The sequence below is a fragment of the Cupressus sempervirens genome, chromosome 4, assembly GCF_028749045.1.
Source record: "Cupressus sempervirens isolate cs-2001-9-10 chromosome 4, ASM2874904v1, whole genome shotgun sequence".
Classification (NCBI taxonomy): domain Eukaryota; kingdom Viridiplantae; phylum Streptophyta; class Pinopsida; order Cupressales; family Cupressaceae; genus Cupressus; species Cupressus sempervirens.
Window position 1 is genome coordinate 553,669,231 of NC_143121.1, and position 27,640 is coordinate 553,696,870.

Sequence of the window (27,640 nt, forward strand, 5' to 3'; positions counted from 1 at the left end):
TTTTTACCATCAACATTTCGAATCACACTATGTGATTCATCATCAAGATGAGAGAGCAAGAGCTACAAAAAATACAGTGATTCAAAGCACTTGCTCTCTCATCCTGATGATGAATCATGTAGTGTGATTCAAAATATTGATGGTAAATTTTCCAACACAATCTACTCTAGAAGAAATTAAGAAGAACAGTATTTAAGTTTTATTTTTAGTTTAATTAGGTGTCATTTAGAGGTGTTCCAAATACCCAAAGCTCCCAATGTAGAAACTAGGCTCTGATACCAGATATAACACCTTGATAGGGAACTAAAAAAAATTAACCTAAAGTTTCACTAAGTTTGTCAAACATTTCTTTTGAAAGATAATAAAAATGAGAGATAAAATATAGTGGAAGCAATAAATCACATACATAAAACTATCAAAATGGACTACATCTCTTAAGGGTCCTGCAATGTTGAATCACATTTAAGTTTTATTAGTACTAAAATCAAATACATAACAAATCCACATCAAAGAATAACAAGTACAAATCCACTTGAATAATATACAATTATATAAGATGCCACTTGGAAATAATCATAATGCATAATCATCTATTGTACAAGACATAGGGTATGGAAATCTCAAAGAATATACATAATGAATAATATACAATATCTCATAAGATCTCTAATAATCAAATATAGTATAATAGAATATAACCATCTAACAGAAATACAATATTAGAAAGAAAGGAACAATTGCACAGGTACATCCAACAATTACATCCGACTATCAAATCTCAATGGTATAAGAAAAATGCACTACCACTTGACATCGTGGAACCTAAATGACCCACTCCCATTGTGTTGAGGAGATAATCTCAAGTCCCATATAGAAATCAAACTAAAAATCATAACCAACATCTAGGTCAAGTAAATACCTAAAATAAAACTATCTCAAAGGGTACCAAGAAACAAGTATCAACTAATCTTAGAGGAATCAAAGACACGTAGGAAGCCTACTATGCAAGTGGGGAAGTGTCATCGCATGAGCTAAATCTAAGGTTACTTTGGTAGCCTCTCTGGACTCTAGCCCCTAGTGTCTCTATGCGGCACCAGTATCCTTTTGTATAGACAAGGCATACAAATGAAGCAAGGTCACAACCAAGCATCATCTCTACTCCCATCCTAGCCTATACTAGCACTCGAGGCATAGGTGAGGAAAAAAAGAGAGTCTTATTAGTTCATTTTACTCTCATTTAATGAAATGCTATCACTTATTAAAACATCTTACAATGGGTTACCCAGGCAACCTCTTCAAGGCTCTAGCCTCCATTGTAAGCCACTTCCCAACATACATATAGATTACCTACCCTAAGCTCATGAAAAGTACAAATCATAGAATCACAACTTTCACCTCAGTCCTTTACAAGTGACTAGAAAACACATATAGATAAAATACAATATTCATCTCAGTACTTTACAAACAACTAAAATGTACCTAAAAACCAATCACAATAATTAGCTCAGTCCTATACAAGAAATTGGAAAGCATCAAAAGACAACTGATCAAAATTCCAAGTTTACACCAAGAACATCACAATAATCATCTCAATTCTATACAAGCAACTGGAAAGCATGAAAAGACAATTAATTGAAATCTCATCATAAAAACGTGTGACACATCACTATGGTCAGGCATAAAAGATCATGACCAAAATATAACCATAACATCATCACAGAAAAAAACCCCCAAGCCTTGGTAAACATCCTGACTAGTCAAAGTACTAAGTCAAAAACCCAAACCCCAACATGAAGTACAACATACATCACATCAAAATTTTAACAATTGTTTTCATAGTTCGTTAGGTTCTCAAAACACAAAGATTTGATATACAACCATGGTTTTAGTTTTTGTTCTTCCAAAAGTAATCAAAACTACTAAGGTTTTAAAATCATCAAAGATGTAATAAAATTCCCCTAGTAACAAAAATCATTTCCTTATAATTGAATCCATTTTTCCCTTTTAAACAAAATAATGCAACTTACTGCTAACTTGTAAAACTAATTCTTTTGTTAAATATTATTGAATTATTTAAAGTAATAATTATCAAAATATTAATAAAATAATACTAATTTATTAATAAGGATAATTATTAATTAATAATATAATAAAATTTATTCACAATTATTAATAGTATTTAATATTAATTAAATTAATTTATAATAATAAAAAACTATATTAAAAAATTAAAATAATTATAAAAAAATACTTTAAAAGAATTTAACCAACCCATATTCATATATAATAAGAAATCCCCAAACTATTTGGGGCTGTCACATGGCCCTAGGCCTTCATGTGGCCTAACTATGTTGGCAACCTCAACAACCTCATCTATCAAGGACTATACAACAACCTTGGTTGCCATCGCAGTCAACTATGACAATTACAAGGGAAAAGAGGGTTGGGGGGGTGGCCTTGCCTACCCAATTTTATTTAAACAAAACCCCAATCCAAAATACTAGAAAACGTAGCATGGTTTCATTTTTATGGCATTAACAAATTACTATTTAAATATATTTATTTATTGGGGTAATTTTATATAATGTATATATTTTTTAAAATAAAAATCCAACATCAATCTAATAGGAAATATAAATACAATCGATAAAGTTTATGAAATAAAATCTTGATTTTCTTTTCCAAATCCTCATCCTAGTTTTAATAGTCCAATTACGAATCTCTAAAAATTTACCAAACAAGGGTTTCCAATCTTCAATTTGTTTACAGATGTTTTCAAAATGAAGAACATTAATTTCACAAACAAGGGTTTCAACCCAATTAAATTCTGAATACATATCCACAATCACAAAGAAGACGTATATTTCAATGAAAGAAACTACTATGCACAACCCACAAGATCCTACTTGGATTTTATGCTAAACAAACGGATGCACAGAGGAAGCAAATTCCTTTTTCTTTCAAAAACCCTCTTCTCGGAGATTGGCTCCTCCAAACCTTGCGTATGGAGAAATGAGCTCTAATTCCTTAATAAAGAGTTTTCTCTAATTAGGGTTTCAGTTTTGCAATCACGCAAAACCTTTTTCTTAATTATTTTGTTATATTTTAATTTTCATGGATAACTTTTTTTGCATTTTAATTAAAATAAAATTTATTAAATTAATTCTTTCTCTCTTATTAATCACAAGATGCATTTTTAAAAATAACTAATAATCATATTCAGAGTTTATTATAAAAAATGAAACTCCTAAATAAATTGTTATTTAATTATGCCAAAATTACACCTTTAATTAAATCTTTAAACTTAATTCTTTTATTTAATTAAATTTTCAATTAATTAAATTTAATTAAATATTAATTTTTCTTTATAAAATTTTCAATAAATTAAATCATTAAATATTCTTTTATTTTCTTTAATTATAACTGAAAATCACAACAAATCCACAAAACTAAATATGAAAACCCATTATAAAGTACATAATACTAGAACAAGCTCAAGGGTCAAAATCATGAATTCATGTCACTAGATGAATTCAAAAGGATAAAACTCAAATACTTGTCCTACTTTCCAAGACAATTGGCTTAGTGTTTAAGATTTGGAATCAAGAATTATCTCCCATCTTTTACCATTGAGATATTGTGATAGGGCACACTCATCCTAGTAATTTAGGGAAGTCAGTGCCCAGTACTTACAATCTGTATAAATTTTGAACATGTACATACACATATAATTTAAACTAAATAGGCAATGGTGGGAAGTGGTACATTGTGTGAATCACAACTAGAAGGTGACTACAACTCCCTTCCTCAACCACATCAGAAATGTCACACATAAAGTAAAACATACAAGTACACCATACACATGCAAGTATGGGGTAAGTAACCATAAAACTGTATATAAATAATCCATCTATCTATCACCATAAGATAACTAAAATCACTGTATACTAGCATCATTATCAAAAGAGTAATCATGAACACATGGAATAATTGAGTAACAAGTACCTCATCAATTATATCAATTGAGTATGAAATAACATCTAATCAAATCCGGTAACCAAGTACCACTAATCATAAAACATAATCATAAAACTGGCCTAAAAGAATCTAACAAATTAACATGAAAAGTAAACTAGTGGTAGACATTACTTATTGTAAATTGGAATTTCCCTTTTTGTCCTCCCCTCACTTTTAATGTAAAAGCTTAATGGTAAACTATAATTTGTAAGAAAGATTGGCATAAATATGCTTACCATTCTAGACACACACATAATCTTTTACTTTGGCTTCCCTACCACCAAGATTGAGGTCTCAAATCTTAGGAACTTCATATACTTTCCTTGAACTTTAACCCTTTCGAGCTAACTTCAGCTTTGAGTTGCAAGTGACACATAAAACTCATTAAAAGTGCAAGTAATTCAGTTTATACTAGTCCTCATAAAAATAAGCCATGTGGTAGGGTTGCCACATGATGAGAAGCTCCACATTGCATTTTCCTATAATATCGTGAAGCTCAAACAATGTTACTTTTGTTATATAGTGTTTTTAGGCCATATGATGAGAGTGACATGGTCATACTTAATTGACATGCATAACTACTTTTGCAAACTCTAGGCTTTACCTTTTGTACAATTAATAAATCTCCAACATTTTGTGCTACATACAAGTCAGGTTTCCTTTTGATATTAATTAGTTTAATATAAACATTTCTTTGACTTAAACCAATTATATATAAGAGACCAATTTCTTCACAAAAACTAATACTTCATAAACATTAATCTTAATTAGGTGAGTCTTGACTTCTAGTTTTCTTAAAACTCTAACTGATCTACACTCAAGATGTTCAAAATAAATAGTTAATCAATTTAAATCTAAAAATTAATATCTACATTTCTTGTATCAACCATTTTTATACCATTAATATTGTGACTAATTCAAACCTCCATTTGTCAATTCGAAACCAAGTACTATTATGAATAGAAACCGGTATTATTAATTTCTTTTATGTATAAATCACAAATTGATATTTTAAATGTTTCCATTATAAAGTCAATCTCTTATTGTTCCTTTGACAAGATATCACTGATCATTCTTCTTCTTGAGACATAATTATCTTCCATATGAAAGATCCAGAGGAAAAATATTTTTATTATTAATATGATTTTAATGACCATTTATCCTTGTTAACCAAAATACTACCATACCTATTTATAACTACAAGTAGAGCTCATATCACTGGAGTGACTAGAAGTTCCTATATTACCACAAATGTATAACAGATATAATAGTACATTCTTATTTGAAATAATACTCTTGTCTAAAATATTAATACACTATTATAAATGTATATATAGAGGATATTAATATATTCACAACATTTTTTATAAAAGCATATTGTACAATTTTTAGGTGCTACATTTTTTCTTATAAAAATCAAATAATTAGCTGATTTGCAATATATATGATCAACAGAACAAATTGAGTGTCCAACAAAATCGACCATGCTTCCTACTAACAATTTTTTTCTCACATGCACACAACTTTTATTTATAACTATGAATTAGCACATATCTAATAGAACAAATTACTTATATTGAAATATCACTAGATAAAAGTTATATTTTTTTTTGGAGGAAAAAGAAGATAATATTCAAGTGCTAAACTCTTTACATAAAATAAATAAATATTATATAACAAACAATTTGAAATCTAGGATTTTGATTCTTTTGGCAACTTATGAATAAACCAAACTATGTTGTACTAGCTTTAGAAAAATTATTACTAACCATAATTGTCTTTGATATGACATAGACAACATTCAATTTTTCTATCTAATTGACCAATCAACTCATAGAATTTTAAAAGATAAAAATAAACTTCAAATGACTATATCTTTTTATAATTTTACATTATTTTGTAAATCACATTTTTCATTCATTCTATTGGACCATACTATTTTTGGTAGGGAGAAAATTCAGTTTTCTTCAACAAAAATATAAATATTTTCTAACAATTCTATCATGCATTAATGAATGCATTAATTACAATTTTATCTTTTTCGCATTTGTGACAAGTGGATTTGATTTTCAAAAAATATAATCATATGTATAATCAATATTAATTATCACAATCTATTTTTCTTACCAAGTTCAAATATAGAGTTAAATGTTTTATATTTCATATTTTAAATATATTTATTAGTTTTACATTGATTTTTATTTTTGCCAATTGTAAAATGTCATTTTTAAAAGTTTACACAGTATTTTACTAGCTACTATTTCACAATCTTACTCTAATTTATTTTATACCATTTTACAAATTGTAAAACTAATACTACCCCTCAAATTTACTAGAGATTTTGGTAGTTTGAATTAAGTAATCAACAATTTTTTTTTTTTTTTATATCAAAAATTTCAACTTATATCTGAATTAGTTTTAGATTACGGTAAAAGCAGGTTTTGAAGGGACCCCGAAACCCTTTAAGAAAAAATAGAAAGATAAAGCAAGACAGCGCAACCAGGAAAAAACCTGCAACAAACTGAAGAATAGTATCAAAATCAGGTTTTACAGGGACCTGAAACCATTAGAAAAGTCCAAAAACAAACTAACCCAGGTTTTACAGGGACCTAGAACCACAAACAGTCTAAACTATAAAAAACCAGAAACCAAGACCAGAGTCCCCAACCAGCGACCAATACCAGACAGGCACCAAACCAGAGAATCCACCCCAGTGCCACTATTGCAGCTCTAAGATCAATGTAGCTGCTTCCTTACCAATTGCAGCAGTCTCTTGAATGGAAACAACATCCATAGTAGTAGCAGCTTTCATAGCACTCTTCCTCGAGCTCTGCCTTGTTCTTTTGCTCGGACCCTCAGCCGAAATGATATCTTCATTCACCCTTTTTCCCAGGCTAGCAACGGATGCCCAAATACTCGAGGTGACCTATTCCATCTTAGTGCTACTCTCCTTGATTAACATTGTAAGGTTCTGCTCATAGTTGTTAAGTTTGTTAGGGATGTCTCCCATCTATCCTTCCATATGACTAAGTTTAGCATTGATAGTATCTAGGTTATGTTGCAAAATTTCCACCTTTTTCTTCAAACCCATTATTTCATTGTAGATCCAAGAATCAACCTTGAGATTGGTGTCGGCTTTCTCCTTAGCAGAATGTAGGAAGGTAAGCATGGTATCCCTCTACATAGCATCACAATCATCTTCAGCAGTGTCATGTGGGGGGGGAGCAAACATTGTCATTGATATCCTCCATTTCCATTTGATCCTCCTTTCGACCCTCAACATAGTCCTCAGAATGAGCAGAGTCCTTCCTTTTTTCTTCCTCTATCCCCTTAACAGGAGAAGCAGTAATAGCCGTATGGTCCTCCTTATTCTTCTCAATAGGATTCCCGACAGTGTTATCTTCCACTTTATTACCCCCACTAGAAATAACCTAGTTACCCTCATTATTAGATTTACTCTGTTCAAAATTACCTTCACTATTGTTTTCCTCTTTTCCTTTTTCATTATTATCTTCAGTCTCCAGATACCCGTCCAAATTAGAACTTAACTCTCAAGTTTTAGTATCATCCTCATCCTCAGGTTTCCAATTCTCATAGCTTTCTGAATTATTAGTCTCAGACTCCTCATCCTCAAGAACTTGAGAGGCGGAGGGTTTCAAATTCAGGGCATTTTCTTTACCTTTAACAGAGTCACCCTTCTTACTCTTAATGGGCTCTTTCTTCTTGTCCTTAGAGGGAGTAGAGGCAATGTGCTTATTTTTACAATATCCCTCAATAAGAAGGATTAGACCTTCATGAAGAATGGGTCTGGATTCCTTTTTCTTATGGGCTTCTAAACCATTAAGTAAAGAAAACCGCAAAAAGAAGGGGAAAGATATTCTATCTTTATATCTGAAATGATTTAAAAAAACAAAATGACATTTGTGAACTCTTTTATTTCTTCCATCAAGTATGAAATACTCATGGATGCAACAGAGAACATCCCTCTAGATCTCCTTTATCTAGTTCACATCAAAGAAATCACCATTCTTTTCCAGAAGCTTCTCCTCTTCTTCCATTTTCAAAAAATTTTTGTAGGCTACATTTGAAATACTAGTTTTCTTAGTGAATTTTATGCCCATCATAGGAAGCCCCGTGATCTCAGCAATAAACTCCTCCGTAAGTTTCACAGTAACACCATGGAGAGTGACTTTGTCATTGGACCAGTTCTTAAAGAAAGTCATAGTGATGTGTGGCTTAAAACCATTGAGTTGCTCCATGTAATGAGTCAATTTTGGTTTTTTCAAAATTTTCCAAACATCCTTGCGAGCCTTCCATGCCTCATAGTTTTTTGGTTCTTGTTTGCGCGGTTCACCCCCCATCAGCAGAGAATAGTAAACACATTCAAACCAGAAAAACCAAACGCATAGAAAGAGAGGGTTAGAAAGAAATCTATTTTTCTTCCCACCAAAAGAGACACCTTTGTTCGGAGAAATTTGCAAACACCACGTCGCATTCATTTGAGTGTACTTCATAGGGGATGAAAATCTGGCAATAATTTGATCACTCCACGAAATCATTAACTTTCCAATCTTTTCAAATCTTACCCACCTGCGCATGAATAGCTTCATAATGAATAATTGCTTTGAGATCAACTTGATTAGTTAATTCATCGGTTCACCTCACCATTTTCCTCGTTAGGATAGCATAGTTGGCAACCCAATCAGTAGCACTATTGGCCTCTTGAAAGGTATGAGATATGACAACTTTTTCAAATTTTTGAATAAGGTATTTAATCTCCTTGATAGTGGTCTCTATCGACCATGAGATAGCACTTTTATTATTAAGGATATTAGTCACCTTCCAACCATAATTTTGGAGATCCTGAATCCACTACAATTTTCATAGTATAAAGGGTCGTCATAGCTTTAGCAATGTGACTATTAGTCTGACCTATAGGGATAGCTATAGCATCTTTAACTATTCCCATATGATCTTTCAACACACCTCCACAACTTGCACTCCCCAGATTTCCCTTAGCAGCACCATCAAAGTTTCCTTTAATCCAACCATTCAGAGGGGAACTCCAAGTGACATTCAATCTTGGGTTATCAGTTTGAGTCTTAGGGTTTCCAGGAAACATAGGATTATCAATAGGAAAGGTTTGATCAAATATTTTCAGAGATCTAAAATTCTCCTTACAAGCTCTAACAATATTCTGACCAAGCACCCATCCAGGAACCTCTCTGTTTCTAAAAATTCTATTATTCCTTTCTTTCCAAATACCCCAACAAAGATGAGGTAGAGTAATTTTCCATAAAAATTGAACATCAAAATTCTTAGATGGGCATTTCCAGCTTTTAAAAGAAGATTCCACATTGTTATGATGAACCCAAGTCAAGTTCCAATACATTAGGATCTCAGTCCAAACCATCTAGGAATAAGAGCAATTCAGAAATAGGTTGTCTCTATCTTCAAAACCATTCTTACATAAAATATACCTATTCACCAAATTTATACCTCTTTTTTGCAAGTTATCAAGGGTCAGAATTTTATTCTGAAGCAAGACCCAAAAGAAGAAATTAATTTTAGGAATGAGACCCTTAATCCAAGCCTGAGACCACAAGGGATGATTTTCCTTCTCCTTAGAAGCAAAGAGAGAAGAAACCTTGTATTGCCCACTAGGATCAGCATACCAAATAATCTCACCCTCAAAAGAAGGGTGGAGAGAAACAACATTGAGAGATAATTGGATGTGATAGAAACTTTGATCAATGTCCTTCAAGTTAACCCAGGAATCATTCTGCTAATAATGACTAACAAGAGTGCCATATCTCTGCTTGCATAAGTCAACTTGATTCAAATCTTGAACATCTTCAATCAGGGGGTGATCCTTACGTTAGACATCTTCCCAAAAACTCACCCTAGACCCATTGCCAATTTTCCAAGAGCACCCTTCTCCAAGCATTTTCTTAGTACCCTGTACAACTCCCTAAATTGAGGAGGGATGAATAACATCAGCAGAGGAGAAGAAATTAGGAAGAGAAACAAAATTAGGGAGGTACTTGTGTTTCCAAATGGTACTCCATTCTTTCTTCTCATGGAACACACGCCATCCTTGTTTAGCTAGAAGAGCTTGATTCATGCTTCTGATTTTCTAGATACCCAGACCACCTTCCCTGACCGATTTACAAACATGATCCCAGGAAATTAAAGGTATTCTCTTTTTTTCCTTTGAACCAGTCCATAAAAAACCCCTTTGAATTTTATCAATAGCCTTAGCAAATTTAGTGGGGATTTTGAAGAGACTTAAGGCAAAAGTTGGTATACTTTGGAGAGAAGCTCTAAGAAGAATTAATTTACCAGCCTAGCTTAAAAGGTTCCCTTTCCAACCTGCCAACTTCTTGCTGAATTTGTTAATGAGGTCTTCCCAGAAGGAATCTGGAACCTTCAAGCCTAAAGGAAGACCCAGATAGGAAGAAGGGAGAGAACTAATAGAACATCCAAGGATTTTGGCAATTTTATGTTGTCTAAGAATGGGGGTATTGAGAAAAAACATAGCACTTTTATTCCAGTTAACCAGTTGACCAGAAGCTGAGGAAAAAAGATTTAAAGCTTGCTTCAAATTTTTGGCTTCCTTGACTTCGGATTTTCCCATAAAAATGGTATCATCAACAAATTGGCCATGAGAACAAATAAGAGGATGGGAAGAGGGTTACAAACCCTTAATGACTCCTCTACACACTAGATCCCCAATGTACCTCCCCAAACAAGTAGCCATTATAACAAATAGGATGGGGGAAAGAGGGTCCCCTTGTCTCAATCCCCGAGAGGGATTAAAAAAAGGAGAATAGCTACCATTAACTAGGACAACAATAGAAGAAGAAGAGATTAACTGATGAATCAGTCCAACAACCTTCTTATCAAAGCCAAAGGCAATCAAAATATTAGAGAGGAAAGACCAATCAACTCTGTCATAAGCCTTAGCAATGTCCACTTTCATTACAAATCCTTGATTGTTAGAACAAGACAAGGAATGAATATTCTCATGAGCCGAAATAATAGAGTTGAGGATTTGTCTACCTAGAGTCAAGCAATTTTGTTGGTTAGCAATGAGCAAAGGGGTCACCAGTAGCAGTCTTGAAGTAAGAACTTTGGAGATTATTTTATATAGAGAATTACAAAGACTGATCGGCCTAAACTGGTCAGGCGAGTCAACTCCAATTTTCTTAGGGATCAGGCACAGGAAGGTGGAATTAACTTCCTTTAGCATTTGTTTAGCCCCAAATAATTCCTTCACTGCATCACAAACATCTTTTCCTACAAGTTTCCAAAAATTTTGAAAGAAAAACATGGGAAAGCCATCAAGACCAGGAGCTTTATCTCCTCCTAGAGAACAAACAGCTTTGAAAATTTCATCATTCTTAGGAATTGAGCTTAACAATTTGTTCTAATCCTTAGAAACCAGAGTGGGGATCACTCTGAGAAACTCAGCCTGATGTTCCAAATTGATGAAGGGATCCACTGTCATTAGCCCTGAGAAAAAATTCACCATTTCGTCCATGATGTCCTTATCCTCCTTAATTTTCAAATCTCCCTTCATAAGATGTGAAATGTAAGATTTGGCTCTATGCTTTAGTGTGGATAGATGGAAAAATTTGGTATTTTTATCTCCTTCAGTCAGCCATATCAATCTAGATCTTTGCCTCCAATAGATCTCCTCTTTTGTAATGATGTCATGGTATTGAGACCGCTTATCATGTTCTTCTAAAAGAAGGTCAGGGGTGTATCCCTCCTTCTAAATTTTATCTTGAATATTTTGGATCTCCTCTTTCAAAACATATTTATTCTCAAAGATGTTCCCAAAGCAATTTTTGTTCCAAATTTTAACTTTCTTTTTGACATTTTTAAGTTTAGAAGTCACTCTGAAGAGAGCAGTACCATCAATTTTGATATTCCACCATTCTTCCATTTTTCTTTCAAACTGAGGGTGCTTCATCCACATTTTTTCAAATCTAAAAGGAAAATTCCTCTTCGAACTAAACTTGATAGCAGAGAAGATAAGAGGGAAATGATCAGAACCAATTTTTTGGTGGGCTTCCAGTTTGCAGATGAAATCTTTAGACCAATCCAGAGAGATAAGAGCACGATCAAGCCTAGCCTGAATACAATCATTACCAACTCTCTTATTACTCCAAGTGAACTGAATGCCATGAAGATCTATATCCAATAGGCCCTCTTTGTTAATAAACTCCCTTAGGTCCATTCTTCCTTCAAGCTGGGTAACATTACCTCCCATTTTTTCATGATCATAAAGAGGGACATTAAAGTCTCCCATGATTATCCATCATCCAGAATAATCTATACTTTTAAAGTTGGATATAGAATCCCAAACCTTCTTCCTTTGGCTTTTCATGTTTGGCGCATATATATTCACAATATACCAGTCCTCATTTTGATCAGTACTGGTAATTTTAGCAATCATAAAGTATTTATTGGCACCCAAAATTGTCCCAGCAAAGCAATTTTTTTCCATAGCATCCAGGTTCCCCCTAAAGCACCTTTTGAACTACTAGCATTTAAAGAGTAATTTTTAAAAGCTTTTATTTTCTCTGCTTTCTCTTTATTCATATTTGTTTCTTGTAGTAGAAGAAAATCAGGTTTCTGTTCTCTAACAAAATTCCTAACAACATCTAGTTTATGATAACTGTTCAACCCCCTAATATTCCAAGTAATAATTTTCATTTCCATTTTTTAGGGTTATAATCTAGAATAGTTGCTTGACAACCATCAACAATATTCTAAAAGCTTTCTATCTCCCTGGTTTTCTTAGAAGATTTCCTTCCACGTCCATCCGGGGACCCAACATCTGGTTTCAACTTGGACTGCTGGTCTAATTTTTTACTAGATTTTATTGGGGTCAAGGCTTTGGGATTCACTTTAGTATGTGAATCAAGTTTACTGCTTTGAGTCTCGACCCCCTTTATATTATTCTTTTTTTCAGCCCTTTTCCTTGAGTTTAGTTTAAGTTGTGAGATACCTCCATCTTCTTTGATAGCTTCTAGGACAGGAAGGTCCTTTATAAAAGTATCCTGTGAAAAAATAAGGTCAAAAGCCTACAACTCCTTGGACTGAGTTGGTTTTTCCTCACTATGGGCTCCTGATTTAGCCAAGAATTTTCCTTCCTCAAGCTCAAACTTCTCATCTAGATCACCCCATTTATCCTCCATCTTTCGATAGAGAACAATTTTCTTTGATAAGTCCAGAAGCTCATCTATTCCTTGTTTAGGTAAAATGGGATCAAGTTGTAAGCCCATCACTTCTTTTTCAGAGTTCTTTTTCTCCATATTAGACATGAGTCTAGCCCCATCCTCAAGAAGAGGCTTAGAACCAGTATCCACAATCACTGGTGGAACTTTTGCATTCTAATACTCTTTCTTCTCTGTGGGCTAGACATGTTTAGGTTTCCAAACCTTCTTTTGCGGAACCTTAGTATTATTCGCTACCTTCTCAGTACTGAAGAGATTTTTGCTCTTGGAAGGATAGTTTTTAACTAAATGGCCCTTCTTCTTACAAGCATAACAAGCATTAGGAAGATCTTCAAAAAAGATTTCTTGGGTTTTCTTACCAAGCTTAGAAATTAATTCCACTTTGTCTGGGAGATGATTCAGATCCGCCACCTTCACATACAGTCTAGCACTATGGAGTTTGGATCTGGTCACAGTAGCATTAACCAGAGCCACCAGTTCACCAAAAGAGCTGGCAATACCCTTAAAAATGTCCTCATGCCAGAATTCAAGAGGAAGACCGGGAAGTCTGGCCCAAATAGGGGTAGTAAGGAAGAAGGAGTCAGATAAAACCATATTAGGCTCCCACTTTTTGATAGTAAGAGAACTTTTTCCAAAAGGCCAAGGGCCTCCACAAAGAACCATTTCCATATCTTCCTTACAGATAAAATTAAACAGAAAGAAACCATTCAGCATGGGAGCAATATCCACTTCCCCATGAATAGCCCATTTCCTCTTAATCATTATCCTTAGAGAATCAATATCTAGTCTTGCCCCCAAAAATTTTCCCACCAGCGTAAAATCCATGGAGGAAACAGAGAAATCCACTAAAGGATCAGGGATAAAAACTTGGAACTCACCTTTCTCCCAACTAGTTTTCGAAGTCACTGGCGGGAAAGAAGATTTTCCAGTAGGTTTCCTGCCGAAAAGTGAAGACCAGCTCTTCTAATCTAAGGACCCTATCTTCTCTCCAATAGAGGAATAAACTTTATTTGATTCCACATTATCTTTCTTTTCCTCTTTATCTTGACCCAACACATGAGATACGAAGGTGAAATCCAAGGGCAGATCACGGACCCCACAAAAAGTGTCTGAAATATGTCCAGGAAAAACATCATTCTCAAAAGACACAGAACTCAACCCAACAATCTTCCCAGGCCCCCCCACAGTTCCTCCAAGGTCTATACCTCCGGCTAGGTTCTCCCCAACCAGTTTCCCGCCTGAAAATGAGCCCGCTAATTCAAATACTATAAGAGCACCCATGGAGACTGGTTATAAAAAATTAGTTGAAATGAGTAGTTCATTCATATAATATAATTTTTATTGTTATTTTTATATTTCTTAAAATAATATAATTATTAATATTTTTAAAATTATCTTAAACTCTCTCTATCATTCTACTTTTACTTGTCCTTATAATAACATATCATTCTCACCAAGATGGGGTGGAACTTGATGAAGGAGGAATCCAATTGGTGCAATATTATGAAGGCTTAGTATCTTGGGAATCTAAAGTTCTCTCACTACACTTGGAGAAATGATCTCCCTAGGGGATCTAAGATTTGGGGAAATATTGTGAAGAACATAACCCTTTTTAAAGAGGGTGTAATGTGGCTAGTGGGAAATGGAAAGTAGATTAACTTCTGGGAGGATTTGTGGCTTATTGATAAACTGTTAACAAAAAAAAAAAGTGTGGGCCTCTTCGAAACCACCTTTAGGAGTAGGGGGAGGAATGGTTTCTAATTTTATTTGCCTTGGGAGGAAGTGGAAGAAGGTCAAGTTTTAATAGAATGCTATGGTTGGAGGGGACTTGATAGAAGAGCTAAATGTTCTGGTGGAAGGTTATAGAATCCTAGGAAGGGATCAGAATGATGAATTCATTTGGAAGGCCGCTTCGACCGAGGAGTTCCTTGTTAAGTTTTCTTATAAATTAATGTTTGATAAAATTTTGGAACCTAATCATTTGAGGAATATATGGTTTAATCATCTAAAACCTAAGATTAATATATTTTGGTAGACCACCATCCATGGGAAAATTCTCACTATAGATAATCTTATGAAACAGGGTTTCCAATTATCAAATAGATGCTACTTTTGTAAGAAGGAGGAGGAGGATATTCCCCACTTGTTCTTGCACTATAGTTATGCTTCTATTATTTAGGGGAGGCTTTTACAAAAGTTGGAGGTGAACTAGGTGTTTAATAAGGATCTGGTGCAATTTGTGGAGAATTGGCAAGGCCCCTTTACTCACCCCCTCCTTATCAAGTTGTGGAAGGTTTTCCCCCCATGTCTATTGGGGTGTCTAGAAGGAGAGAAATAATAGGTTATTCAGGAATGAAGGGAGAGATGAGGAAGTTGTGGTGGAAAATATATATAAACTTATGGTTGAGAATATGAGTTGTACCAAGTGGAGAAAACTAGAATTCCCCCCTGGTGTGTTAGAGGTTAGAATGACCAAGGGCTAGAAATTAGGGCAAGGGATAATGGAGATTGATAACTCTAATCTATTGGCTAGGAAAAGGACTAGATGGGAACCCCCACTTGAAAATTGGGTTAAGCTCAATCTTGATGGTGCTGCTAGAAAGGAGGGCTCGACGAGAGGAGGAATGGTCAGGAATAGCAAGGGAAGGATGTTGTTGGCATATTCTGGATAGCTAGGGAAAGTGTCTAACAAAACCGTGTAGGTGATGGCTCTGTATTGGGGTTTAAAATTGGTGATGAGTGTGGGATGGAGAAATGTGAAATTTGAAGGTGATTCTAAAATCATCATAAATTGTTAAACGTAACATGAGAGAAGGATGGGCCATCAAACATGTGATAGAAGACATCAAACACCTATTAGCTAATTTTAATAGGTTTTATTTGAATCATATATTTTGGGAGGGAGATAGTGTGGTAGATGTTATGGTAGTGTTAGGCCTAAAGGTGAAGGGATTAAGATGTTGGAGGGAATTTAATGCCTTGCCAAATTTGGTAAGAGATTTAGTGAGCCAAGAAATTAAGAATGATGAATCCTAGATGGAGAGATATTTTAAATTTTTGTATCATGCTTCTAAGGTGGTAGAAAGGACAAAGCCATGAAGGATAGATGACTAGGAGTGATGAAGATGGTACTAGTAATAATAAATTGGCATGGCCCGAAAAAGAAAGGTTTTTGAAGTTTGAGAAGAAATGTTTTTTAATGATTTTTCTATTTGTGTTCTCGTATGTCGAGTAGATAAAAGGTTCAAATTTTAAATGGTTAGTGGGTATTAGGAATGATGAAAAAGTTTGGGAGGAAGATAGAGGTGTTCAACACATGATATTAATTCTACTAAGGATTCCACTATAATTACTAATAATAATGGCCATTATTTTCTACTAAGGGATTTTTGGCTTAAGTGTGAAGTCATTCTTAGCAAGTGTTTCTGGGTTCTGAAGGAGAAGAGAGGTTTAGGGAAAATTATAGAGATGGGTGTGTCGGATGATGTAATTCGTGATATTAACCCTTGGTTTGATTTTGTATGTATTTTGGCTATGATGGGTTTTCATATTTTATTTTATGAGTCCTTGGAGTATTTTCTATTAATTAAGCCTAATTAAAAGATTTAATTAATGGTTTAATTTAATGGAAAATTAATACGATATTTTAATATTAATTTAATTTAATTAATTGGAAAATTAATTAAATAAAATAATTAAATTTGAAAATAAAAGTTATAAGTTTAAATTTGGAATGTGATAATAATATATTTGGAGTTAATTTTTAAATAAATGACTAAATAATATTATTATTAAGCTAATAAATATTTTAACAATTAAGTTTTGAAAATGAAATTTAAAAGTGGAAAATATATTAAAATTATTAAAAGATTCTAGATTTCATGTGATTAAAATATAAATATATTAAGATAAGAATAAGTGGAATTATTGAGGAGAATGCAAGAAAGCTGCTGGTGTGGTATATGCTGAAGGAAGGTAGTTTCATTCTATTTATGGAGGCACTCAATGGGCATGATAAAAATTGTTCCATGCAATTTGTTAATTCCTGGGAGGACCATAGAGTTACGATAAATGAAATTTCATTCCACATCTCTGAAGAAGTCATTTCTTTGGTGATGGGTTTGGCCATGAAGGGTAGGAAGTGGAAGAAGGTGACAAGGGTGGCTGATGAAGTGAGTTTGTAACACTTCTTCTTGGAAGGGGAGGAACCTATTTGACACAGGGGTGGTTTTATGTGAGAGAAGCTCCCTGAGCCATGGAATGAGGTCTATTTGATGTTGATGAAGTACCTAACTCTAGAAGGGAGGTATGGTGTCTATTATTACTACTACTTTCATCTCCTAAATCATTTTCAGCACCATGATTTAATTTCCATTATGTTCTTTCTGTTGCATGATTTAGAGGACACAGTTATTGATGTAAAAGAAAAAATGAGAAAGGGTGTTAATTTTACCATTTTACATCAAGGGTTAATGTTCCAGTTGTATCAATTTCACCTCACCCTAGTCTCCCTTAAGATAGTGGAAATTGATATTCTGGCTCATCCCAACCCCAAACCCCAATTGGTTCCCCTTAGGATCACGGATCCTAGAGCCCCTACCCTACAACCTTCACCTAGTGGGTCCCCTATGGATTTGAAGCCCACCCCTTTGGGGGAAAAAGGGAGATAGGACAAAGGGAAAGAGAAGGAACTAGAGGTGTTAGAAGAGGAGGGGAGAGAGGGTAGGAGGAGGTCGGGGAGGTTAGCTAAGTCTAATGCTAAGAGGAAGTTGAAAGTAGGGGTCTCACAAGAGGAGGACATGGATTTAGAAGACACGAGTCGTCCCAAATAGAGGATGTAAGAGAAGGCATCAAATTTTGGGGAGGGGAGAATGGAGGAGGAGGAAGAGGAGGTCTTGGAATCTTCTTGGTCTGGCTTAGATGAGGGGTTGAAGGAGAGAAAGGAAGTGTTGCATGTTTTGGCAACCATTGGGTTGAGGTGTGTGGACTTAATGAGGGACCAGTTCCCTAATGTGGTGGATAGAGTGCCCTTCCCCATAATGATATCCTCCCCTGTTAGAGCTTTTTATAAGGATAATTCTAACCCCCTAATTGTGCAGGAAGTTTTCATGATGTAGGTAGATGGTTTCCTTGGTGACATGTAGGAGGTCAATGTAGAGATCATGAAGAAGGCTAGTAGTGAGGGGTGGGAAAGAATTCATGTGCTGGAGGATAGAATGTGCCTACTAAAAAGGTTCACTATCAAAGTGACACATGCAACTGCCACCACAATGGAATTGCTTAAGGACACGAAGGGAGACCTGCCAAAGGAGGATACAAAAATGTTGTTTGACTTCCTTGCAGAAGATTGGGCAAACATCCTCCTAGTGAGGAAGGAGGCTAAGAAGCCTTAATGGTTCTCTCTTTTTAGTTTTTATGTTGTTTATCTACTGGCTAATGAACTTGTAGGGGTTTAAGGTTTTCATGCCTTTGTTTATATATTTCTATAGCTTTACTAGTTTTAATACAGGCAATATGTATGTTAGGCCTATTGATACTCTTTTAATTATGGTTTTGAACCTTGTTTTTGTTTTATTAAGTGGTAGGGGGTAGTTTTGGTTGATGTTTATCTTCTAGTTGTTGACCAGTTTGATTGTTTAAGGGCCAGCCCCTAGTTTTAGCTACTTTTAATTTAGAAACATATCATTCTCTCTTTTAGCTCTTTCTTCATATCCTTCCTCTTTTGTTTAGATATCATTTTGTTATGAAAATAATTATGATAACATTTTTACATGCTTTTATTAAAGTTACTACCAAATCATTATCATTATGTTTTAAATCTCACTAATACAAAAGGAACTAAGATTTTCATACTCAACTTCAATAAAAAATGTTGGGTTCAATATTGCTAAAGATAAACTTATATAAATTTACATTGCCAAAGAATCATGCATTCTTATACTGTATTCTAAATGCTCTTAATAGAGTTTGGTTGTTTTCCAATTTCCCTTCCTCACAATATTTTAAATTAAAATATGCCACTGTTATGCTTTTACAACTATACAAAAACTACATAATATAAAATACTTGTGCTAAGACAACCAGAAAGTCACCCAATATCACAATCTAGCCAAATATTTTTATTAGTTTTCTTGCCACGTGGATTTTATCATATTTATTTTATAAAAGATAATGTTAGTTACCTATATAATAATGATCTGCAAACCTATATAATAATTAATTGTGTAAAGAACTTCAATTGAGAAGTTAAAATATGTGAATATCTGAATGCGATATTATGATATGTAATGTGAAGCAATGTTATGCAAGATATAATGCAAATTGAAATCTACATAGTCACTCCTTGTATGAAGAACTGGCAATCAGAAGATTTGTGAAGTACAAAAAGTGATCCCATATTGTATGTATACCTATTCTCTTGAAGAACTTATTATATAGTTGCATGCTAGGGTAGTGGGCTCTTCTTACACACATTTGTATATGATCTACCAACTCCTAACACGGATGAAGCAACTCCTAATAGGGTTGAGGCTTCTAACAAGGTCCAGTCTCCTAAAAGGGACTTGAGACACTATACATTATTCATAGACTCCTAACAGGGTCAATATCCTTAACTGAATTCTTTTATATAGTGAATTATCTAGTGGGTTTGATCCCCACTAGGTTTTTCCCTTGGCTAGGGTTTCCCTAGTTAATAAAATATGGTGTGATGAGCTCTCTCTATGAATGATTATTTCTACTATTCAACATTGTTGGTTTAGTTTCTTATTCATATGACAAAGTAATTAATAATATTTAGTTGTGGGTAAAATGATTGAAAATACTGATTCACCCCCCCCTAGTATTATCTATTTCTAACAATTGGTATCAAAGCCTATTTATTTAGAAGAGGCTTAATAGCTTGAATAAGATCCCTATGATATGGACCAATTGAAGAAGATTCTTGAAGAAGCTCTTGAACAAATTTATCTCCTTACTAATGAAAGAGATTGCCTAAAAGATAGATATAAAGATGAAAAAACTTACATTGGTGAACTAAAGGACAAGATAGATGACCTAACGAAAAAAGGACCTAATGAGAAAACCATTGATGATGATATTGAATATCTAAGAAAGAAAATGAGACCTTGAAACATGAGTTAAAAATAGTTGAACTCGAGCTAAGTCTTAAGAAAAATGGCTTTGAAATAAAAGCTAAAAATGCAGATCTAAGATCCCAGTTAAGCAAGGTAACATCTGAATTGGAATCTATCGAGTTACAGCATGGAGAATTAGAAAAATACAACACTATTATGAAAGGTGAGTTGGTGCAAACCAAACAACAACTTGAGAAATTATATACTAGTAGTGAAAAGATTGAAGAACAAATATCTAGGAAGAACAAAATTGGATTCTTCCTTGGACAATCCACTAAGAAATCTATTGAGAGAAAAGAACTTGATACCCCTGAAGTCAAAAAAGGATCTAAGGATAAGAAAAATTGAAGATACATCTAAGGAGAAGGAGAATGTTGCTCACTTTGAGAAATCTAAAGAATCTGATCAAGATGAGGATAATAGAAGAAAGGAACCTCATGCCTGGTGTATTGAACTTGAACATATGGAGATGATTGCAAAGGTAAATCTTTTAAACCTATTTGAAATTTTTATTGTCATAATTGTCATGGATATGGACATTATGTAGTAGATTTTAAGAAACCTAAATTTGATAGTGATAATGCAAATAGTAGAATGTCTAGGAACACTAACCATGCAGGCAACAGAAGAAGATCTCACAACAATGAAAGTGAAGAAAGAATACAAATTGTTTGTTATGGATGCAACAATCTTGGATACATAGCAAGGAATTGCAGAGCACTTGAAAACCAGAATAATGAACAAAGAAGGAATGTACCTACATGCCAATTATGTAATAACTTCGGACATATATGTTCTTAAATGATGTACTTATGCAAATCAAAGCTTAGACAATGCAAACAATTAGTTGGATTAGCACATATATATATCAATGAAAAGCATATTCATGAAACATTAGAATGAAAACTTAAATGATATAAAATCCAAAGAAAATGAAATTGAAGAACAAACTATCAAATTAAGTCTTTCAAGAGCATCTCATTTCTCCCTAACTACGATGGCTAAATTGCTCTCAGATCAGGCATCTTAGTGACATCCTAGAATGGGATATTGTATAACTAACATGAAATGATGCAACACTATCATGCATATACACATTAACATGAACATGCAAATGAAACTATGAACTACAATAACAAAGTATAGCTATGAGATTGCTCTACAAATAAAGATCCTAAAAATGGTAATGATAACAATGAACTATAATGCTAATGCTTCTCTCAACAATGAACTATAGTGCCAATGCCTAAAAACTTGATCCTTCTCTCAACAATGAACTACAATGCCAATGCCTAAAAACTTGATCCTTTTCTCAATAATGAACTATAATTCCAATGCCTAAAAACTTGATGCCTTCTCTCAACAATGAACTATAATGCCAATGCTTAAAAACTTGATTCTTCTCACAATACTCTAGAATGCTCTATAACAACAATGCATGAAGACTTCCTCTTTGCTCTAGAAATGCCTTGTATTTATAGATTTTTCAAAGAGCTTGGGGTAAGGTTTGGTTTTTACCAAGGGTAAAGGTTTAATAATAAAATAATAATATCCATAAACCCATTTTGAATAAAATATTCATTATGGAGAATCCACTCAATTATTAAATTATTATTTGAATAAAATAATAATATCCATGAGACCCACTTTGAATAAAGTATTCATAATGGAGAATCCCACTCAATTATAATAATATCCATGAGATTCACTTTGAATAAAAATATTCATAATGAAGAATCCTACTTCAAATATAATAATATCCATGAGATCCACTTTGAATAAAAATATTCATAATGGAGAATCCCACTTCAAATATTAAATTATTAACTTGGTCCATTTTGAATAGAATATGATTTTCATGATCCCACTTTGATTAAAATATGATTTTGGAGATATTTCAATATAAAATTGATTTTTGAGGATAAATGCCCATTTTAATTTCTTTAAAATTGAATTTGATGTGTAAATTTCAAATGGGTTCAAATAGTTGATTAATTTGAATTTTTGATTTAAATCAAATTTGATTGAGTTATCCTCAATTCTCGAAAATGCATATGATTTTAACCGTAAAACCCTTTCTAATTTAGTGAAAGGCCTGATTAAAAGATGTATCCAATTTTAAGTGTCTAGAAATGCCCCTCTTTGAACTGATATGCATAGCATATTGGTTCAATTAATACTCTTGAATCATTTTGGTTTTGATCCAATCTAAAAAATTCTGATGTTTGATGATCTAAAAAAAAAAATTAAAAAAACTTGGATGCCCCAATTTGATTGGTTGGAGGAGAATGGATTGAATGGTTGAAGAACTCGAAAGAGAAACTTAGATGATGATGATTGATATTGATATGTTTCCCCCCAGAATGAAATTGGAAAAATCTTATTGTATTTTTGAAAGAATGGTGATGAAAAGACTATAAAACATGATAAGAGTGGGTGTGTTGAAGAACTGGATCACACAAAAAGTTGAAATACAATAGCAATTTAATCACCAAGTGATATGGAAGATCAATCCAAGAGGTCAAAAAGATGAAACAATCCCATCTCAGGATTCAAATTTGGGAAAACTAATGTGTCCTAGCTCAAGATATAGAGTTGGACAAATAACGGGTTCATGGTAAAACCATTAGCTAGATAGCTAGATGTGGTTGCCCTAGATTGATGTAGGATAATCAATTGCAATGAACAATTGATGTTATTTTTTGGAATTTTGTGTAAAAAAGCCCATGGAGGAAAATTAGGGTGCTCTAGTGTAGATATTGCACATAGCAAAGATTAAATATGATGTGGCTGATTTGGATGAATCTAGTTCAGACAATGGTTTCATCAATGAAACTAGAGAGAAGGCAATGCCTTATCAAATGCAAAGAGATGGGATGGATGCAATTGTTTAGAGATTTATGTGGTAGAAATAGGAGATAATTCCAATGAATTAGGTGGGACTAATCATATGAGGTATGTGATCAAAAGATGAAGGCATAGGTGCCTTTAGTGAGCAAGAATTTATAGATCAAACATAGATTGTTTTGGTGCCCCTAGTGATAGGATCAAATGATGATAATGGATAGATTGTTCTAATTGAGCATGGATGCACCATTGGGTTTGATGATGAATCAAGGATAAGGGACTTTAATTGGACACATTAGTAGAATGATGATGTTGTCGTTAAGCAAGATAGTTTCTTTGATGTCAAGTGTCCTTGGGGTCATGCATAGAGGGTAAACCTCAAACTTTATACCAAACCTTTGAAAATAACTTTTGGATGAGGCAAAACAAGAACTGAAGGGATGAAATGCAAACCTAGGCAACATGAAATGTGATGTAAACCTAAGTTATGAAATGAAACTAATTGTCACTTTTTGTGAAGAGATGACTTTTAATTATCATCATTGAGCACTAAAAACATGATACAGTACAATTACCACTAGTTCAACCATGGTAATATGAATACTTTATCATTCTGAGCAAACAAAAAGAAAACTATTTACATTATGTACAATATTGACAATATATAGGAAAGAAAACTATTTACATTATATACAATATTGACAATAAATTAAAAAATTGTTGTAGTATTTAACAAATGCTACAAACTAAAAACAAAGAAAAGATCCATGATTTCATCTTGGGGTCTCTAGTCTTAGACATCATCAAGTCATTAGCAATCATGGTATAACAGAAAATAAGCATTTTTCAATCCTTTGTAGTTGTAGTTGCGTGTGAATCAAGTGTAATATACAATAATTTGTACAATAAATGGGAATGTGGTCCCCATATGGAAGAATAAAAGCTGTGAAAAAAAAAGTGTAAGTATTTATGTTTGTGGACACACATTAGATTTGACTAGGTATATGATAGCTCGCAAAAGGTGTTGCATTCAGAGTGTTTGTTAAAGTGTATTTGGTTTTAGCATGTGTGGATGTGTAACGCCCTACCAAGGGATCCAAAAGAATAAACCCAAAGTTTTACTAAGTTTGCTAAACTTTTTTTTTTTGTTTTGGAGTAAGAAAGTATAACATACACATCAAACACATAGTAGTGGAAGCAATAACATGTAATCATCAACAAACATACATAACAGGTTACATTCCTTAAGGATCCCAAGATGTTGAGTCACATTTAAATTTAATTAATTCTAAGTCTAACAACTACCATATCTGCATGAAAGAATAATTAGAAAGTCCAAAGTCCATTTAATATACATTTGTTCCAAATGCCTCTTGGCAAATTAATTCAGAATGCTCATTCATCCACTATACATGTCACATGGTATGAAAGGCTTAAAAGAATATACATATGTAAAAATAGAAATACATCATCCTCTTCGGATCCATGATGCAAATGCAATACAGTAAAATAAATGAAATCATCCACCATACATGATACATCCATACATCAAAAAGATATAACATCCATCATAAAAAACAACCATCCATCATAATGATCCATGAACAGAATGAAGCTAAATGCCAACAAAGAATGCTCCAGCCATGATGACTACGGATGGATTTCAATGGTAAGAGTGAAAAAACACTACCACCTGACTGCGTGGAACCTAAATGGCGCACTCCCACTATGCTGAGGAGATAGTCTCAAGTCCCAAACAGGATATCATATCACATAACACAAATACTCTCTAAGTGTAGAAAATCCTAAAGTGTACTAACTCAAAGGTTCCAAAATAGATCAACATCTAGACCTAGAGGCACACAAAGACACGTAGGAAACCTACTATGCAAGTGGGAAAGTGTCATCACACAAATCATGTTGGAAGTTACCTGAGAAATCCCTTAGGAATCCCTGGTCCCCAGTGATCCTATGGCCACTAGTATCCTCTCATACTGACGAGGCATACTATGGAATGCAAGGTCGTAACCAAGTGTTCTCTCAACTCCCATCCTAGTCTGTACTAGCACTTGAGGCATGGGTGAGAACATAAAATTAATCTTATTAGGTTCATTTAAGTCAATATTTAGTGTAATGTTATCACTTATTAAAAACAACTTACAATGAGTCATCCCCAAAGCCACTTCGGGTCTCTCGTCCCCCATTGCAAGCCACTTCCTGACACTACACATAGATAACCTACCCTAGGCTCATGAAATCACAAATCAAAAAGTCACCTCACTCCTATACAAGAGACTAAAAAGCATCAAAAGATAAGCTACAATAATCACATCAGTTCCCCATGGGAAACTAGAAAGCATCAAATGATAATCATAATGATCACAACAGTTCTCTATCAGCAACTGAAGGCATCAATGATATATTACAATATCCATTAGTTCTTAACAAGCAATTGGAAAATAATCCCAAAATAAATCACAATACTAATTGAAGACTCCAAAAAGGTCAAGTCAAAACATGTCACAACATGACATCATCAAGAACAAATCACTTAAAACACCTTAGCTTCACACAAGGAAACTGGAAAGCAATAACAACCAATAAATACATCCATCGTAGAGCATATCAACACAACACCATGGTTGGGTTTAGAAAGATCGAGAACAAATCATCATAATATCACAATCGCATAACCCCCAAGCCTCTCGTAAACATCCTAAACTGGTCAACACTCTAGGACCACCCAAATCCCAAACACAACCAATACATAGAAAACATCATAGTTTCATAGTAGGTTTGATTTGAAGGTATATTATCGAGTTAAAAGTAGAGGTTTCAGTTTGCAGTTTAATGTATGTTTTCAAATAACTAAGTTTCATAGTTTACCCCAACGAACTAACCCGATTCTTATAATTAATCATATCACAACTTAAAAGTGATAATGATCATTTATTAAATTATTAAAATAATAATAATAATTGATTATTAAATAAAAATAAACCCAATCCCATTAATATTTGATTTTTTTATAATAAATATAATTAGCAATTATTAATTGATATTTATTATTAATTCAAACTTATTCAAATATTTACATTAATAACTATTAATTATTTAATAATTATAAATTAATTAATAGTAAATTTTTTTTTATAAGATTCTTTGATAAATGATATTCACTAAAATATTAATTAATTAATAATATTTTTTAATTAATATTTTAAACTATGAATTAAAAATCATTTTTAAATAAATAACATTTAATAATTCATTAATTAATTACATAATTAATAATAAATTTATTAATTAAAAATTATTATTAATTAATTAATTAAAATAAATTTTTTTTAAAAATTAATATAAAATAGAAATAATAACAATTGGCATGTTTTACAGCTTGTCATCGCTATTATTTAAAAGTGGCCATGGCCATTTTCCTGCCGTAGCAGGCTGCTACAGCAGTACCTGCAGCGATAGTGGTAGCAAAGCCACCAAAAATAGGTAAGGGGATGGGGGATTTAATTAAATCAAAATAAAACAATTTTAAAAATTAATATAAAATAGAAATAATAACAATTTGCATGTTTTATGGCCTACCGGCCTTGTTATTTAAAAGTGGCTATGGCCATTGTCCTGTTGTAGCAGGCTGTTGTAGTGGCAATGGTAGCAAAGCCGCCGGAAATAGGTAAGGGGATGGGGTGGGGTTAACCACCCCCCTCCCAAATTTATATAAATTATAATTATTATTTTTATTAAATTATTTTAAATAAAAAAAAATTTATACAATTTTCTTTTAAAAATAAAATATTATTTTATACAATTTTATTTTAGAAATAAAATATTATGTTATAAATAAATAAACAACCATCCCCACTATTACAACTTTTAACATATTTTTTTCAATAAACATTTATAATTTTAATCTAATAAGAAAATAAGTTGAACCAATCAAATTTTCATTCTAGGATTTCCATTTCCAAAATCAAATCTTTTTTCCCAAATTTAAATTTCTCCATTACATTTTAATTCAATCCAACCCAATTCAATTCTAATTTCTTTAGTTGTAGAATGAGGTTTACTAATTAGTTTTTTTTTTTTTTTTAATCTAAATTTACAGATGAAATCAAATAACAAAGAATCCAGAACAAAGGGTGACAAGATTCATGCAACAAGAATTGAGAACACAATTTCCTTACAAGCACGGAGTAGACAAAACATAATAAATTACATAATTCATCTAGTGGTAAAAACACAAGACCCTACCAAAACCTGATGCTAATGCGCAACCACCCAAAAATTGTGAGAGAATTCGCTTCTATCCAAAATCTTCTCTCTGAACAACTTTACTAAGAAATTCCCTTCCAAAATTCGTGTCAAAACTCCTCCCAAAAT